At 47.4% G+C, this 17,272-nt stretch overlaps 1 long non-coding RNA gene across 1 annotated transcript; it reads right to left on the bottom strand.

Moving 5' to 3' along the window:
• Positions 1–1,620: 1,620 nt before the first annotated feature.
• On the bottom strand, positions 1,621–16,541 carry LOC120297920. The gene is made up of 5 exons (XR_005553924.1): positions 16,432–16,541; positions 8,296–8,520; positions 3,447–3,527; positions 2,307–2,382; positions 1,621–2,002 (listed from the first exon to the last, which is right to left on the bottom strand). It is a non-coding gene; the product is annotated as an uncharacterized LOC120297920 (long non-coding RNA).
• Positions 16,542–17,272: the final 731 nt, after the last annotated feature.

Raw genomic sequence — 17,272 nt, 5'->3', positions numbered from 1 at the left:
GCTGCTCTGCATGGGCTGCACCTGGAGGTGACTCTCTTCCTTGGGGGGGGGCTGATGGTGAGGAGGGGGCTGCAAGGGGAGGCAGAGCTGGGGTGATGGCTCATGTGCCCACAGAGAGGGCTCTGAGTGCCCCCTCTGGCACGCGTGCTATAGGTTCGCCACCTCTGCCCTATACCATTTCCGACAAATGGTTGTCCAACCTCTTTTTAAAAACCTCCAGTGATGGAGCACCCACAACTTCTGTTCCACTGATTAATTATTCTCACTGTCAGGACATTTGACTTTAGTTCTGTATTGTTTCTCTCTTTGGTTAGTTTCCATCCATTGCTCCTTGTTCTGCCTTCAGGGGCTTTGGAGAATAGCTTTTCTCCCTCTTTAGGTTGACACCCTGGCCTGGGGTGAAAGTCCCAAGGAGAATCCCTGTGACTTAGAACAGATTCCCCCCCACCACCACCACTCTTTGCATGCCAGTGTAAATGGTGTGCACGTGTTTCTTTTAAAAAGGGCTTTTGGTCCTGCAACTTTCCCTAACAATAAACAATTAACCTTTGAAAAGTGTATTAATAGATTGATAAGAAAATGTCATTAAATTCAGTTCAGAATATTTTAAACTGCTCCAAGATTCCAGCCCTAATTGAAGTCATAGGTAACTGTATCCTGCTTTACCCTCGCAGTCAGGGTTAGAGTAACGAAGAGGCGGTTTGGGGGGAGGCGGAATGAGGGAAAACACCAGTCTCACCTGTCGAGGGCTTATAAAAGGGCAGCAGATCAACCCCTCTCACCTGGTGGCAAGTGGAGTTTGGCCCTGCAGCCCAACACAGCCAGCTGGCAGTCAGGGAGGGCCAGGCAAAGCTCTGTCCAGAAAAATGCAGTCTACCTTATTTGTGAAAGATATTTTTTTTTCCATTCCAGATGTCCAAATATTTTGCATGTCTGATGAGTGCTAAGCAGTCCCAAGTTCATATACAGCTCAAATAGAAACTATACACCTTTAGAAGGAGAATCTCAGCAGGTAAGAGTCATGGAGGAAGTAGATCCCCAAGAATTAGCTGTTTGTCATCACTTGGTCCATGGCGAGCTTGACTCTGGCTCTGATTTATCAAGACAGGTGTAAGATGGGAGAAGGAGGAGGAGGAGGAGGAGGAGGAAGTAATTTTTATTGGACCAATTTTCTCCCTCCAATTCCAAAAGATTCTTTAAATCATTTGCTTGGATCACTGCCCAAGATTTCAGCAAATTTGGGACTAGGCAAGAAACTGAATTATTTATTATCAATTAGAACTTTTCAGGGCCCTTGACACGGTGTACAGAGCTAGTATTGTTTGCAATCTGTATTTAAGGCTCTTACAGATAAAAGGATGAAATTATTACTCTGGAAAGCTTTTATTCCAGACCAGCTTACGAGATGGCTTTTTTGCATATTTGGCAAACTCTGACGCCACTTTAGTTTGTTAATGCTAAATCTTGTGGCAGGCTGTAAGGGGAGGAATAAATTTAGAATCATAGACATGTTGAGCCGCATCTGAAGACCATCCACCCACCTCCCCCCCAGCCCCCTTGAGCCTTTCCAGAGCAGGCTGACTGGAAGATAATGGGAGTTATAGGGCCACATGACTGGGAAGACTGTGAGAAGCATCAGGGATGGAAAGGTTATGGGAAGAGTCACCTCAGCGAGAAGGGCATTGTAGAAGTTTATATATACATAGATAGACAGATGATAGATAGGTGTGTGTATGTGTGTGTGAGAGGGAGGGAGGGAGACAAACACACACACACACAAACACACACACACACACACACACAGAAGTAGAGCAGAGGCCAAAGAGCATCATGGTTCCTTATTCAAATGGTAATGCTTGAGCCTGATTGCCTTCTTAGCCAGAAGTTGTGGGTGCTTCATCAGTGGAAGTTTTCAATAAGAGATTGGACAGCTGTTTGAGCAGGGGATGGACTGGAAAACTTCCAAGGCCTCTTCCAGCCCTCTTATTCCATGCTTTATATTCTAGAAGGAAGAAATGGAGAAGAGGTCAACAATCAGAAGGGGCTGGTCACACCTTTGCCTCTGCAGCTCCCCAAAGCTTCTGCCTTCAAACAACATCTGTTTGATGGAAGGGGTGTGTGTGTGTGTGTGTGTGTGTGTGTGTGTGTGTGTGTGTGTGTGTGTTACTGGCTCCTTCTGATTTGGGGCAACCCCAGGCAATCACAGCACAATCTCTACAGCAGGGAGCAGGTGTATCTTATAGTGACCACCCATCCTTTCTTATAAAGCACAGTCCTTTAGATGTGTTTATTTTTCAAAAGCTCACCGATGTCTTTTCCTTTGGTCATTTAATTGCTACCATACCAACTGCTCCCACTTAATGCACAGCCTCCCACAGTCATCTGAAAAATATGGAAATGGGATTGTGTTTTTAAAGCAGACTTAACACACAAGCTGTTTGAATTTAGCTATCTTATTAAAGTAAAGTTAGTCTTGGTTTTGCTTTTGCATTTTACTTGGCCAACAAAGTTATACACATGCAACAGTTTATCCTTCTCGGCCTTCTTCAGATGTGCCTCTTTTCCAAGTTTGTCCTATACTTTCTTCAGGAAAAAGAGTCACTGCAAAGTGGCTGGATGCCAGGGACCTGATCCACAGATCTTCGCTTTTCCCTGCCACACTAGCCAAAGCGGCTTTGGGTTGTCCCGGTTCTGCCTTCCTCCTGCTGCCTGCCCAGTGCCCAGACATTCAGTGCTGCCCAGCAGGTCCTGTGAAGCTGGGCAGCCAAACCTGGGAAGAGGCAATTGTGAAGTTGCGCACCCTGCTGTGTTTGGGCCGCTGGGCTCACAAGTTGTGCCCTGTTTGCAGATCCCAACATTTCCTGATGACCAACAGAAGGAAGAAAGAGATGCAGAGAGCTATCCAATAGCTCCAATTCTCTTGGAGTTTGCCCACCTCGCATCCTCCTGACTATTTTTTAAAAATGTTCTTCCTTCTTGAATGGTTTAGAGCAGTGGTTCTTAACCTGTGGGTCGGGACCCCATTTGGGGTCGAACGACCATTTCACGGGGGTCGCCAAACAACGCAGTCTGCCATTTCCCCCCCCCCCTTTCCTTAGCTGTGCTACTCCCTTTTATTCTATTGGCTTTGGAAAGCCAATAGAATAGATCTCTTGAATAGAATCTAATTCTATTGGCTTTCAAAAGCCAATAGGAATTGTCCAGGCTGTCTCTGCCCTGCTGAGCCCGCCAAAAGTCCCATTCTGCAAAGGGTGCTGCACCAGTTGAGTAGTCCTCGACTTACGACCAGTTGAGTAGTCCTCGACTTACGACCGGTTGGGGGTCGCCGCATTAAAAAGGTTGAGAACCACTGGTTTAGAGAAAATGGCTTTATAAGAATGCCACATTCACGATGTCAAAACTTGGATGGAACCAGATGCCCCCCTAAACCGTGGCAAAAGTCTTACCCTTTACTGCCTCCTAGTGGCTGTCAGAATGTTTGCACCCCAGGTCTAACCCTGGTTCCATTGGCATTCAGATGACCTGCCCTGAAAAAAAAAATGAAAAAAAGGGAACTGGGGTGGCAGGAGAATAGTTTTGTAAGAATGGGGACCATCCAGGAGATTTCCTTCAGTCAGTGGATGTTTTGGGATTGCCCTCGAGCACAAGGGTAGCCATTTTAGGGTTAGAACAGATCAGGGGTAGGCAACCTCGGCTCTTTTATGACTCATGGACTTCAACTCCCAGAATTCCTGAGCCAGCATGGAGGAACCATGGCCCCCTCATGACTTGTGGACTTCAACTCCCAGAATCCCTGAGCCAGCATGGCTTAGCTTGGAAACCTCTCCTTTCCCCTCAGCATAGCTGGCTCAGGAATTCTGGGAGTTGAAGTCCACGAGTCATAAAAGAGCCGAGGTTGCCTACCCCTGGAATAGATGATGCCCTCTCCCCTTCCCAAGCAGACAATTCCGAGAAGGCTCCTCCCCTCCCTGTCATACCATAGATCTCGACCTGCCTGGTTCAATGCTGTGGATGAACTGCCCAAACCCTGACTGTGAATTTGGGTTTGTCTCCATTGTTGGGTTAATTTTCAGCAAGTGGCCGAGGCCTCCATGATGGGCTCCGGACTCTTTCTTTAGACCTTTGCTGGCCACAGCCCAATACGAGGGAGGGGCTGCCATTTTATCTTCCCAAAATGCCCTTGAGGCAGTGTGGCAGAAAGCCATGATGGGCAATCGGAAGGGCCACATCCTCTTCACAGGGCTAAGCCACGCATCTCCTTCAGGGGACTACCGAGGCTGAGGCTTTGGCAACACCAGCTCCTGGCAGACTTCGCTCCAGCCCTACTTCACCGATGATGGAGATGGAGAAGGGGATCCGGGGACTGGCCAAAGGCAAAGAGCGGGGTGAGTGGATGGGGAGGCCTTGGGGGGGGGGGGGAAGGACTGACTTCTGTGCCCTGCCCACATTTCGCAGCAAAACTGTGAACCATGGCTGGGCGGCAATTCTGTTTCGGTTTGTAAAGAGTTACATTCATCCTTTGAGAGGTTTAACACACCTATTTTATAAAGCCTTTCCAAGCCCTCTAAGATAAAAGAGGACAGCAAAAACTCCAGCCTGGTCTGCCTGGTGCGAGAACTGGGCCATCCCCCTCCCCTCTGTAATCACAGCCCCCCTCCCCAAGTACCCCAGCCAGCACAGGAGTCCGTCTTGTTCCCCACCATCCCCACAAGAGCCAGGCTCCTTTGCCAGCAACTGTGTTGGACATAATTGCATTTGAAGTGAAACAGCTCCTCCTTCCCTCCCTCCCTCCCTCCCTCCCTTCCTTCCTTCCTTCCTTCCTTCCTTCCTTCCTTCCTTCCTTCCTTCCTTCCTTCCTTCCTTCCTTCCTTCCTTCCTTCCTCCCAGATTTCTTTCCTTCTTTCTTTCTTTCTTTCTTTCTTTCTTTCTTTCTTTCTTTTCTTTTTCTTTCTTTCCTTCTTTCCTTCCTTCCTTCCTCCCAGATTTCTTTCTTTCCTTCTTTCTTTCTTTCTTTCTTTCTTTCTTTTTCTTTCTTTCTTTCTTTCTTTCTTTCCTTCTTTCCTTCCTTCCTTCCTCTCAGATTTCTTTCTTTCCTTCTTTCTTTCCTTCCTTCTTTCCTTCCTTCCAGATTTCTTTCTTTCTTTCCTTCCTTCCTCTCAGATTTCTTTCTTTCCTTCTTTCTTTCCTTCCTTCTTTCCTTACTTCCAGATTTCTTTCTTTCCTTCTTTCCTTCTTTCCTTCCACCCAGATTTCTTTCTTTCTTTCTTTCTTTCTTTCTTTCTTTCTTTCTTTCTTTCTTTCTTTCTTTCTTTCTTTCTTTCTTTCTTTCTTTCTGTCTGTCTTTCTTTCTTTCCTTCCTTCCTTCCTTCTTTCCTTCCTCCCAGATTTTTTTATTTATTTATTTATTTATTTATTTATTTATTTATTTATTTATTTCTCTTCCTTCCTTCCCTCCTTCCCTCCCTTTTTTTCTCACTCTCTCTCTCTCCCAAATCAGCAATGAAGGCTCCAAATTGCTGCTCCTTTCTGGGGCTGGGGGGGGGGGAGTGTGCCCTTCCTTGGGCACAAGCCTGGAGGCCTGGATGAGCACAGATGGCCTTGGGGGTTGCCCCCCTTTCCGAGGAGGACAAAAGGCCTCCATTTCATTGGGGAGGGGCCTCTCGCTCTGCCTCCCCCCTGCCCTGTGAGCAGCCTCCCCAGGGCCAGAGTTGTCACCAGCCCCACAAAGCGGGTGATCAATGAAAGGGAGGCAGCCGGGCCTTCCCAGCCCCTGTTTGCTCGGCTGTCTCCCCCTCCCATTGAGCAGGCATGCAGAAACATTCCCCCTCCGGGACACCCATTGTTGCCACCCGGTTGCCAGGCTGCACGGCTTGAATAGCTCTGCTGATCCGGGCTGCTCCCAGACCCTGCCATCCGGTGCTTGGGGGGGGGGAACGGGGGGGGAGCACAGATAGGGCTTGTCCTCCCTCCACCGGGCCCCTTTCCATCTTTTGGGAGGGCCCTGGATCTCGCTGGAAGCCTGGTGGGGCAGGAGCAGAGGGCGTGAGAAGCGGGTCCCCCCCCTCTTCCCCAGAAGGCTCCCAGGGTCTGTGGCTGCTGCTAGCCAGGATTACAGGTGGTGGGTTCTCTTGCAGACGTGGGGTCCCTGGAGACACAAACATCTGCAAGGAGACGGCTGGCACAGAGCTTTTCTGCCAGGCACGCTAGGGCAGTTGTGTTGCTTTCACTTTAAGCGAGCTTTTTTACAGCGGGGGGGGGGGAAGCATCCGAAAGCTCGATGCAGCTGATTCCCTAAAAGTTTTAGGAGGCAGCTGTAGACTTTGAACAGGCCAGATCTGAAGTAAGAGGGTGGAAGATACCATAGAAGGTAGAACATGGGGTGCTCACCCCCATTGTAAAGATCTCTGGAAGAGCAGAGCCCACCGGGGGCTCTGGACTACTCCCTGCCTTTCCTTGAGAAGGATAGCAGACTTTCCCCTGGAGCAAATCAACAACATCAACAACAACAACAACAAAAAACCAAGGCAGCAGGTTCAATCCCAAGGTTGCCACTGCCATCTTGACTTCTTCGACACCCCCTCCCCAAGAGAAGGGAGGGGGAAGCAATCAAAGCAGAAGGATGTGCTGCCCTAAGCCTGGCAGTGGTTAACAACAGATCCCCAAAGTTTTTTGGGGGGGGGGGCGGTTTACTTAATGCAGTGGTTCTCAACCTGTGGGTCGGAACCCCATTTGGGGTCGAACGACCATTTCACGGGGGTCGCCAAACAACGCAGTCCGCCATTTTTTCCCCCTTTTTCTTAGCTGTGCTACTCCCTTTTATTTTATTGGCTTTTGAAAGCCAATAGAATAGACTCTCTTGAACAGAGTCTAATTCTATTGGCTTTCAAAAGCCAATAGGAATTGTCCAGGCTGTCTCTGCCCTGCTGAGCCTACCAAAAGTCCCATTCTGCAAACGGTGCTGCACCCATTGAGTAATCCTCGACTTACGACCGGTTGAGTAGTCCTCGACTTACAACCGGTTGGGGGTCGCGGCATTAAAAAGGTTGAGAACCACTGACTTAATGCCTTGTGTGAACTCACTGCTGCCCCGGTTATCAAACAGGTCTTGGCCTGGTCTTCCTGAGTGGAAACTTCCAAAACTGTGAACAGAAAGCATCTTCTCCATATTGTGCTGCTGAAATAGTTTACACCGAATGCCTCAAATTAATTTTAATTGGGCTTTGATGATTGCTGAGTCTCAGTGTTTTGCCTTTTGTAAAGCAGCACATAGATGCAGTCGATTTGTTTGGGCAGCACGTAAATGCTATGATTTTTTTTAAAGAAATGCTCCCTTGTACATGGTGCTTGATTGACTTTTCACTGGTGTTAGAAATGTGGGGCAGTTTTGGAGTCGAACGACTTGCCTCCAGAAGTTGTGAGTACTCCATCACGGGGGGGTTTTAAGACAAGACTGGACAGTCATTTGTTTGGAGTGCTTTGGGTCTCCTGCTTGAGCAGGGGATTGGACTAGAACAGGGGTAGGCAACCTTGGCTCTTTTATGACTCAGGGACTTCAACTCCCAGAATTCCTGAGCCAGCCTGGCTCAGCTTGGAAACCTCTCCCTGTCCCCTCAGCATGGCTGGCTCAGGAATTCTAGGAGTTGAAGTCCATGAGATATAAAACAGCCAAGGTTGCTTACCTCTGGCCTAGGCCTAGGCCGCTTTATGACCGGTGGACTTCAATTCCCAGAATTCCCGAGCCAGCATGGGGGAACTATGGCCCCCTCATGACTTGTGGACTTCAACTCCCAGAATTCCTGAGCCAGCCTGGCTCAGCTTGGAAACCTCTCCCTTTCCCCTCAGTGTGTCTGGCTCAGGAATTCTGGGAGTTGAAGTCCATGAGTCATAAAAGAGCCAAGATTGCCTACCTCTGGCCTAGGCATAGGCCGCTTTATGGCTCGTGGACTTCAGCTCCCAGAATTCCTGAGCCAGCATGAGGGAACTATGGCCCCCTCATGACTCGTGGACTTCAACTCCCAGAATCCCTGAGCCAGCATAGCTCAGCTTGGAAACCTTTCCCTTTCCTCTCAGCATGGCTGGCTCAGGAATTCTGGGAGTTGAAGTCCACGAGTCATAAAAGAGCCTATCCCGGACTAGAAAATCTCCAAAGTCCCTTCCAACTCTGTTCTACTGTTACTGTACAGATGCTGGAAGAGAATCAAATTGGAGTGATCACACTGTGCCCAGACCCCCCGAGCTACATAACTCTCTTTAAGTTCTAGAATGATACAAGGCTGTAGTGCAGCAGCCCCCTACCTTTTGGGCCCCAGGGACCAATTCCGTGGAGATAGGTTTTTCTGCAGACCAAAGCGGGGCCTGGTTTCGCGTGCCACTGCATCCCGCAGATGGGGCTTGGCTTGTTTGCACAGTTGCTGGCATGCCACAGTCCGGTGCTGGTCCATGGACCGGGTTTGGAGACCCCCTGCAATTGTGTATCTGGAGGGAATGATGACGTTGAGACTCTAGAAAGATGTTGAGACTCTAGAAAGAGTACAGAGAAGAGCAACAAAGATGATTAGGGGACTGGAGGCCAAAGCATATAAGGAAAGGCTGCTGGAATTGGGTATGTCTAGTTTAATGTAGAGAAGGACGAGGGGGGACATGATAGCAGTCTTCCAATATCTCCGGGGCTGCCCCAAAGAAGAGGGAGTCAAGCTATTCTCCAAAGCACCTGAAGGCAGAACAAGAAGCAACGGATGGAAACTCATCAAGGAGAGAAGCAACCTAGAACTAAGGAGAAGCTTCCTGACAGTTAGAACAATTAACCAGTGGAACAACCTGCCTCCAGAAGCGGTGAATGCTCCAACACTGGAAGTTTTTAAGAAGAGACTGGACAGCCATTTTTCTGGGCAGGTAGGGTTTCCTGCCTAAGCAGGGGGTTGGACTAGATGACCTCCAAAGTCCCTTCCAACTTTACTATTATTATTATTACCAAAGGACCATCCATGAGACTTGACTACCTAGCTTGTCTTTAAACTTATTGTATTATAGCATCCTTGCTGCTCTCTGAGGTTGGTTGTTTTCTTGCGGACGTTTCATGAGCCAAGTAGGAACATCTTCAGACATGGGTAATGAAACATCCATAAGAAAAGGACCAAGCTCAAAAAGCACCAAGGACTTTCAACCCGGAGCTAGAAATATTCTTTTCTATCGAGACTCTTGTACGGATCTCTTTGACAAGCAGTGTTTCCTTTCAAACAAAATTCTAAGTAGCTGCAACTTTCACCTGTCTCGTTGGTGTGGTCATGGACATTAGCTCCTATAAAGGAGAATATTTGTAGTTGAAATGAGGTTGAAATCTCAACGTTAGTTCCCTGGAGTTTCCCTTGGCTAGTCTATGCTAATATGGCTATTGTTCCTTCAGGGATCTTTTTCACCCCTAAACTGAACATCCCAAGTTCCTTCAACCTATCCCCAAAGGAAGCGTCCTCAAGTCTCTGTATCATCTTTCTCACCCTGCTCTGAACCCGTTGATATCCTTCTGGAAGTGTGCCCAGTATCCGATGAACTCCAGGTGTGGTCCTGCTGAGTAGAGAGGAATCAAGGCTTCATGTGTCTTGGACAGACTGCTTCTCCTGATGCAGCCACAACCGCTTCCAGTGTTTCTCAACCTTGACCATTTTAAGGCATGTGGACTTCAACTCCCAGAATTCCACAGCCAGCGTTACTGGCTGTGGAATTCTGGGAGTTAAAGTCCACATGCCTTAAAATGGTCAAGGTTGAGAAACACTGGTTTAGGCTTTCTCGCTACTGTTTCCCCTGCTGACTCACACTCAGCCTATGTCACTTTCATATTGCTGCTCAGTTCTTCTCCGATGTAGCACACCCAAGCCACGAATCCCCCATCTTATATTTGTGTCTGACATTTTTTTCTCCCTTAAGCTTCTCCTGATTGAGGAACAGCTTGTTCTTAGTCTCCCAGGCTGTTGGTGGGACTGCAGCCTTGTTCTGCTATGCTGGGTGTTGGCCAGACCTCCCCATTTTGTGTCATCCACAAAGGTGCGGTGAAGGTCAGTTTTGTTGAGGCGGTCATTTTAGTCGGTTTCTGGACTACATTTGCATGACGTGGTACACTACAGCGCATTATCCTCAAGAGAGGCCTTTAGGAAACCATATCGCCAAGTATCACTTTTCTTGAGCTGCAGAAAGTCCCTGAGTCAGTTTGTGTTTCCGGGACACCTGCTAAAAGTGCACGTCCGATAAAAAAAAGTCCATTCTGATAGGTTGGAGGTACAGTAGGAACTGAACATCTAGAGACAACTTCCGTGAAAACTTTGTCTGGTCCAGTAAAGGCTCCCCTTGCATTCTTCGGCAAAAGGGCAGGTTTGGGGTCGTTTATTTCAAAGGATCCTGCCTCTTGCTTTTTTGCACAGGGTATAACCCTGAAATCAGCCTCCCTGTGGTTTCGGCTGCCGAGCCTTTAAAAGCCACAGGGTGAGCAATGCTTTCTGTTCTGCTCAACTGAGAGGCTGGAAAACGCCAAAGTACGTTTCAGGGGCTGAAACTGAAATGTGCAACTGACAGCTGACTTCAGGGAAAGCAGACAGAGAGGCTGATATATACGTTGGCTCCCAACAGCCCCTCCTGCTCCCTCGGTTTAGCCAGAAGCAGGCTGGAGTGCAGCTTTGGGTGATTAGCATAACAATCCTTACAGATCCGGCTTCCTCCAGAGCCCAGGACTTGCTCAATCCAATTTGCAGGCTCTGCTCTTTGTTTAGAAGCCTAATTCCTACCACCAGGATAGTGAAGTGACCTTCTTAAGCTTAAGGAGACGCAGCACTGCCTCACCCACCCCAAGGAACTTGCTGCCACTTTATCACAAACAGGTTGTGGAATTTCCTAGAAGGTTGTGCAGTCCAGATGTATTTAACTGTGGCTGAGATACCTTGAGAAACCCATCAGGGTGAGAATGTTGGCAAAAGGGACATAAATGCCCCTTCGTTTTGCAAGCCAATTCCCCAAAGGTAGCAAAAATAAATGCATGCGGTGCTAATACATAATTTCAACACTTTTCTAAGTGCTTCTTAAAAAGATGAGTTAGTATTATGATAGCACAGAGTGGTCCTGATTTGTTCTTGTATCCTGGGAACAATTTTATTTCCAGAAATTGGCCAATGAAGCTGGTCACAGCACAGAAAACCACGTCACAGCAAGGTAGTGTAAAAACCGTACACGCAGAAGGCCATAACTGGGTCACCAGCAATCCTACTTGCAAGAATTCTGTCAAAGAGACGGATGTTATTGTCCCCATATTAGCAGGCAGCACCTGGCTGACCTTACTGAGACTTGGAAACTGAGTGGAAGCATCCAAGTTAGAACCTGGATAACTGAAAAATCAGGGAATTCAAGGGCTGCTGGATTGGGAAGTTGAAAAAAACTTTCTGGAAAGTTTTGCTGCCCAGCAAAGGAATGTATCTAAATGTACTTAAAGGTGACCTCCACTCAACATTTCAACTAGCAGAATAGCAATAGCACTTATATACCGCTTCATAGTACTTTACAGCCTTCTCTGAGCAGTTTACAGAGTCAGAATATTGCCCCCAACTGTGTTTTACCAACCTTGGAAGGGTGGAAGGGTGAGTCCTCCTTGAGCTGGTCAGAATTGAACTGCTGGCAGTGGGCAGAATTAGCCTGCAATATTGCATTCTAACCACTGCACCATCATGGCTACTGAAGAATTATTCTTTATAAAAAAAAAAAGTGACGTTGCAACTGTACTTCTCTTTGTTATTTGAAGAGGGATTGGACTTTCATATGATAATAGAAGAGAAAAGATAACTTGACAGCTGGGTGGTGACCTTTGGAGGCGGACATTTGTGGATCTTTTTCAAATACAGTCTCTAATAAAGGAACAGGCTAGTCTACCACCAAAATGGAAGAAAGTTACCCACACCTTGACTATGATTTAATACTGGAAAAAAATTTAGAATTCACAGAAGAATTATTCTTAAATTCTCCTCTGTCCTCTGTACACTCTGGCCTCGAGATTCAGTCTGGCCTCTGTCGATCTCTTGGGGAGATTTTGTTCCATTTCACTGATTCCTCTCCTTCAATATAATTTTGGTCAAGACATACACAGGGAGCTTTTGGTAAGAAAGAGGGGATTACTGTGGCTTTCTTAAGATCCCCATTTTAAGGTTGCCAGCTGCTAAAAACTGCTGTTGCTCCTGTGGTCTATGCAACAATGAACATATGAAACCAGCAAACTATTTCCATTACATTCTCCCAATAAAAAAATTGAATGAAGTCATGATCTATTTTAACCATGGTCTGCTGAATATGCCATTTTTACTGGGTCAAAGCTAAAAGGAAATTGTGGGCCAAACCAATAAAGCAAATTATGGACTCCAGAAGATGGTAGAGGACAGGAAGGCCTGGAGGAACATTGTCCATGGGGTCGCAATGGGTCGGACACAACTTTGCAACTAACAACAACAACAACAACAACATGATTAGCACAATGTGGGCAACCAACTTGTGTCTCAGTTCAAGAACAAAAGTATCAAAGGGCAAAAATAAAGTCTCTCTCTGCATTCTTGTTGGTTGCATGGATGATTCTGCAGCTTGCCAACGTCTTGTACAGGGATATATATTTTTTACTTCCTTGTCTAGCTTATCTTGATATTTACTGGTGGTCTTCCACCCACATACAAAAGCAATCCCAGGATGAGTTGTCCATATATAGGGAGTCCTTGTTTAAAGACCGCCTCATTTAGCAACTGTTCTTGGTTACGAAGATGATGAAAACTAATTTTGCAATCAGTCCTCACATTTACAACCTTCAACAGTGCTCTAAAGCAAAGAAGATCATAAGCACAGTCGTGGTTTCATTTAGCAACTGCTTTTTTTAATGACTGAGTTGCTGGTTCCAATTGTAAGACCTAAACAAGGTCTATCTGTAAATGAATTGGGAGGCTGGCTAGGATGCCAAGTTTCAATATAAATAAAGTACAAAAATACAAATATTGTATGATTGTATGGTATGCGCCTAGACCAGGGGTAGGCAACCTTGGCTCTTTGATGACTCGTGGACTTCAACTCCCAGAATTCCTGAGCCAGCCATGCTGAGGGGAAAGGGAGAGGTTTCCAAGCTGAGCCAGGCTGGCTCAGGAATTCTGGGAGCTGAAGTCCACGAGTCATAAAAGAGCCAAGGTTGCCTACCTAGAAGTTGTTGTGAGAGAATAGGGCTGTCACAGCCAGATTCAACCCTATTTGGCTGCTTCAAGATTAGCCAAGGTCACCTTGAAGCTGTCATCTGTTGATCAAAGGCTGCCCTGTGTCTGCCTTCATGGACACATCTATGTTGTTTTCTTCCTGACAATAGCAGGCAGGGATTTTTATAGCTGTCTCACCTTTGCTGAAGTGGTTTTATTTTTCTAACTTCCCAGCACAGACTACGGGATTCCTGATCGCCCTCCATCAAAGTGCAAACCAGATCTGGCTTGGCTTAGCTTCGCTTTGTATGAGATCCGTCCAGATCAGTTCCCTTTGCGTTTTCTCCAGATTCGATGGCTTCCCAATTTGGTAGGATTCCATCTTACTTCTGAAAGGGCAAATGCAATTCTGAGGCAGCGCCACCTTCGTCTCCTACACCAGGCAGAGTGTCTGTAGTGTGTGGTCAACAACGTTAAGATTAGTGGTTGCAACAGTGCAATCTGCTTTGCTCCATTGGGACGTTTTGACCACACCAGGCAAAGAGTCTTCTCGTGACTACTCCCAACTCGGGTACCTGAGATGATACCATATTAACCTTGTTGAGCCACTCTGAACATTGGACCTGACTGGAAGAAACCGGAGACAATGCGCTATTGTGGACTTACTGCAGATGTTTCTGCAACTTCTGGAGAAACAGAAATCTACTCTGTCTGTGGAAAACCTCTTCTTCGGTGTTACTTGAGTAGGACATAGACCAAATGAGGTTTGGGAGCAATATTATTAAAAGGCATCAACCTGGGTCAGCTGCAGTCCCCTTCATCCCAGACATGGATAGCTAAACACCATCCAATGCAACAGGGTAACCGCATATGCCTGGAGATAGCAGAATAGAAGAGAAAGAACTGGAGAAGATAACAAAATACAAAGACCTACAAATAGAAATAGAAAGACTGTGGCAAAAGCAAGCAAGGGTAGTACCAATAGTCATAGGCTCCTTGGGTGCAATCCCAAAACAACTGGAGCACCACTTGAACACCATTGGCATTGACAAATTCGCTATTAGTCAATTGCAAAAGGCGGCCTTATTAGGAACTGCTTCCATCCTGCGACGATATCTGTAATACCATCAAACATCCACATCTGCCTATCCCAGGTCCTGGGTAAGGACTCGATAGGTAGCCAAAATGCCAAATCCAGTCTGAACATCTGGCTGACTGTGCGATGATCGATAATAATAATAATAAAGTTGGAAGGGCCTTAGAGGTCATCTAGTCCAACCCCCCTGCCCATGCAGGAAGCCCTATACCATTTTAGACAAATGGTTGTCCAATCTCTCCTTAAGAACTTCCATTATTGGCGCATGCACAACGCCAACAGTGGAGGTTTTTAAGAAGAGAATTACATAATAAGGGTGTGCGGTGAATTAAAATTAGATTCAGCGGAGCAAATGTAGCTTTCTCCTGGCTGCACCCCTTGTTCTTGCAGAGACCCGAGAGCACCCCATAGAAAAAGTTTCTTGCTCCCACCCCAGAACACGGAGTCCTTTGCAGAGATTTGTGAGTAAAGAGCGAGGGGGGGTCTCCAAACCAGTCTTTCTGCCTTTGGCTATCACTATCCCCAATTCCTTTTTTGCCCCCCCCCAAGCCCCTGGGCCTTTTCCTGTGTCAGGGACTATTTCGCACCCCCACCCCCATTTCCTGGGCTGCTTTGCCTTTGATAGAAGCTTGGAAGGCTGGCCTGCAAGGGGGGGGGAGATTGGGGGAACGCCATCCCTGCGCTGCAGAAAAGCTGCCTCTGGACAGTTGGACGATGGGATGGAGTTGCAGTGGGTCAGAGAGATCCTGATGCAGAGGCTCCATCTGCAGAAATTGGGGTGGGGGTGGGGAGGGCAGGGCAGGGGGACCCTTTCTACTCCTCAAAGGTGCACTTTTGCCCTGGGTGGGGCAGCGCCCCATTCTCCTCTCCTGCAAAAGTTGGCGATTTCTTTTCTGTCGCTGCTGCTGCTGCTGCTACTGGGTGGACTTGGCTTCTCATCCTTTGTGAGACCCTCCCGCTGGACCCCATAATTTTCTTCCTCCACCCCCCCCAGAGGGTCCCCTCCCAGTGTGGGGTGGGTTGGAGAGGGTCTCTTTAAGGAATCCCTCCCTGTGCCAAGCCCCCTCTCCTCCCCCACCTGAGAACCAATTAAAACTCCATGAATTTGGGACGGGGAGGGGGGGGCTTTTGTGCTTCCCATGCGGTGGGCTGACAAAGGCTCGGGGCAGGAATAAAAGCGGCTATTCAGCCGCTCTGCTTGTTCTCATTCAAATCATTTCCACTCCAGCCTTCCCTCTCCGCCGAGTTCCCAGGCCGGCTCCCAGCCTGGATGTACCTCCCCAGCCTCCACGCTCCCCCCTTGCCTCCCTCCCTGCCTGCCCCCAATGGCAGAAGATAGGTCTGGGAGTCTCCAAAGCCTCCCTGGAAGCCGGCTGGCCAGATCGGGAACAGAGGCTTCTATCCCAGCTGGGCACCCAGACGTGGAGCCAAGGAAAAGCAGGGGACGCTTCTCCAGGCAGGGCGGCAGTCAGCGCCACTGTTGAAGTTGCCCTGAAGATTAAAATTCTCTGATTCTGCATTGTCAAACCACTACAGGTCCTCCTCAACATAGAACCGTTCATTTAGTGACCGTTCGAAGTTACAACGGCACTGGAAAAAAGTGACTTAGGACCGCTTTTTGCACTTAGAACTGTAGCAGCCTCCCCAGGGTCAGGTGATCAAAATCCGGACATATTTGGCAACAGGCATGGACTTAGGACGGTTGCAGCGTCCCAGGTCCCACCTTTTGTGACTTTCTCAGAGGGAGAAAGTCCACGGGAAAGCCAGATTCACTTAACAACCGTGTCACTAACATAACAGAGCCGAGTTAGAGTGCAGTACTGCAGGCCACATTAGCTGACTGTATTCAGTAGGTCAGCGGTTCAAATCTCACCGGCTCAAGGTTGACTCAGCCTTCCATCCTTCCAGGGTAGGTAAAATGAGGACCCAGATTGTTGGGGGCAATGTAAATATATATATACATTGCTTACTGGTGTACACCGCTTAGAGAGTGCTTGCACTTAAAGCGGTATATAAGTCTCATAAATAAATAAATAAATAACAACTGCAGTGATTCACTTAACAACTGTGGCAAGAAAGGTTGTAAAGTGGAGCAAAGCTCACAAGAAGTGTCTTGCTTAGCAAGAAAAATTTTGCGCTCACCTATGGTCGTAAGCTGGAGATGATCTCTACGCAGGCTCGACCGCGGTGATCGCCGAAAAGCCAAACTTCTCCAAATTTTGCATTCCTGCTTGCAATTTCTTTCTTTTTTTTTCTAAAAAAAGAATGGCAAATAGTATAAAAATGCATTATTTTTAAATGAAAGTAGTTTGCCTAAAACCATATTAGGCAGAACTTTCAACAGAAGGGCAGAAATACGGTGCAAACTGAGCCAATATGTTCATGGAAACATTTAACAAATGTTAAATTGTGAAGTTTCTCCAGCTAAGCGCCAGAAAAAGTTTAAAAAAAAAAAAGGCAAAATGTTTGCTCATTTTCAGTCTCACCCAGAGGAAGGAAAGGGCACAACTTCCCAGGAAACAATACAGGCCGTCCTCGACAATGGAGTCCACAATTTCCACTGCTTAAGTGAGTTTTGCCCTGTTTTATGACATTCCTTAGCCCGTTGTTAAGTGAAACACTGCAGTTGTTGAATTAGTAATCCGGTTGTTAAGTGAATCGGGCTTCCCCCATTGACTTTGTTTGTCAGAAGGTTGCAAAAGAGGATCATGGGATGCTGCGACCGTCGTAAATGTGAGTCAGTTGCCAAGCGTCCAAATGTAAATCACGTGACCTTGGGGATGCTGCAACGGTCGTAAGTGTGAAAAAGGGTCATAAGTGTTTTTTCCAGTGCCATCATAACTTTGAACAGTCACTGAGTGAACTGTTGTAAGCTGAGGGCTGCCTGCGATTCAGAAAGATGACATGATGTAAGATGGGGCATGGGATACATGAGGCATTATTTGACTCCAACTCCCATCAGCCCCAGCCACAAACGAAGGTG

The sequence above is a fragment of the Crotalus tigris genome, unplaced genomic scaffold, assembly GCF_016545835.1.
Source record: "Crotalus tigris isolate CLP2741 ecotype Arizona unplaced genomic scaffold, ASM1654583v1 scf7180000023720.1715460, whole genome shotgun sequence".
In the NCBI taxonomy this organism is placed as follows: Eukaryota; Metazoa; Chordata; class Lepidosauria; order Squamata; family Viperidae; genus Crotalus; species Crotalus tigris.
Note: the sequence above shows the minus strand (reverse complement) of the source record. Positions and strands in the feature narration are given on the sequence as shown.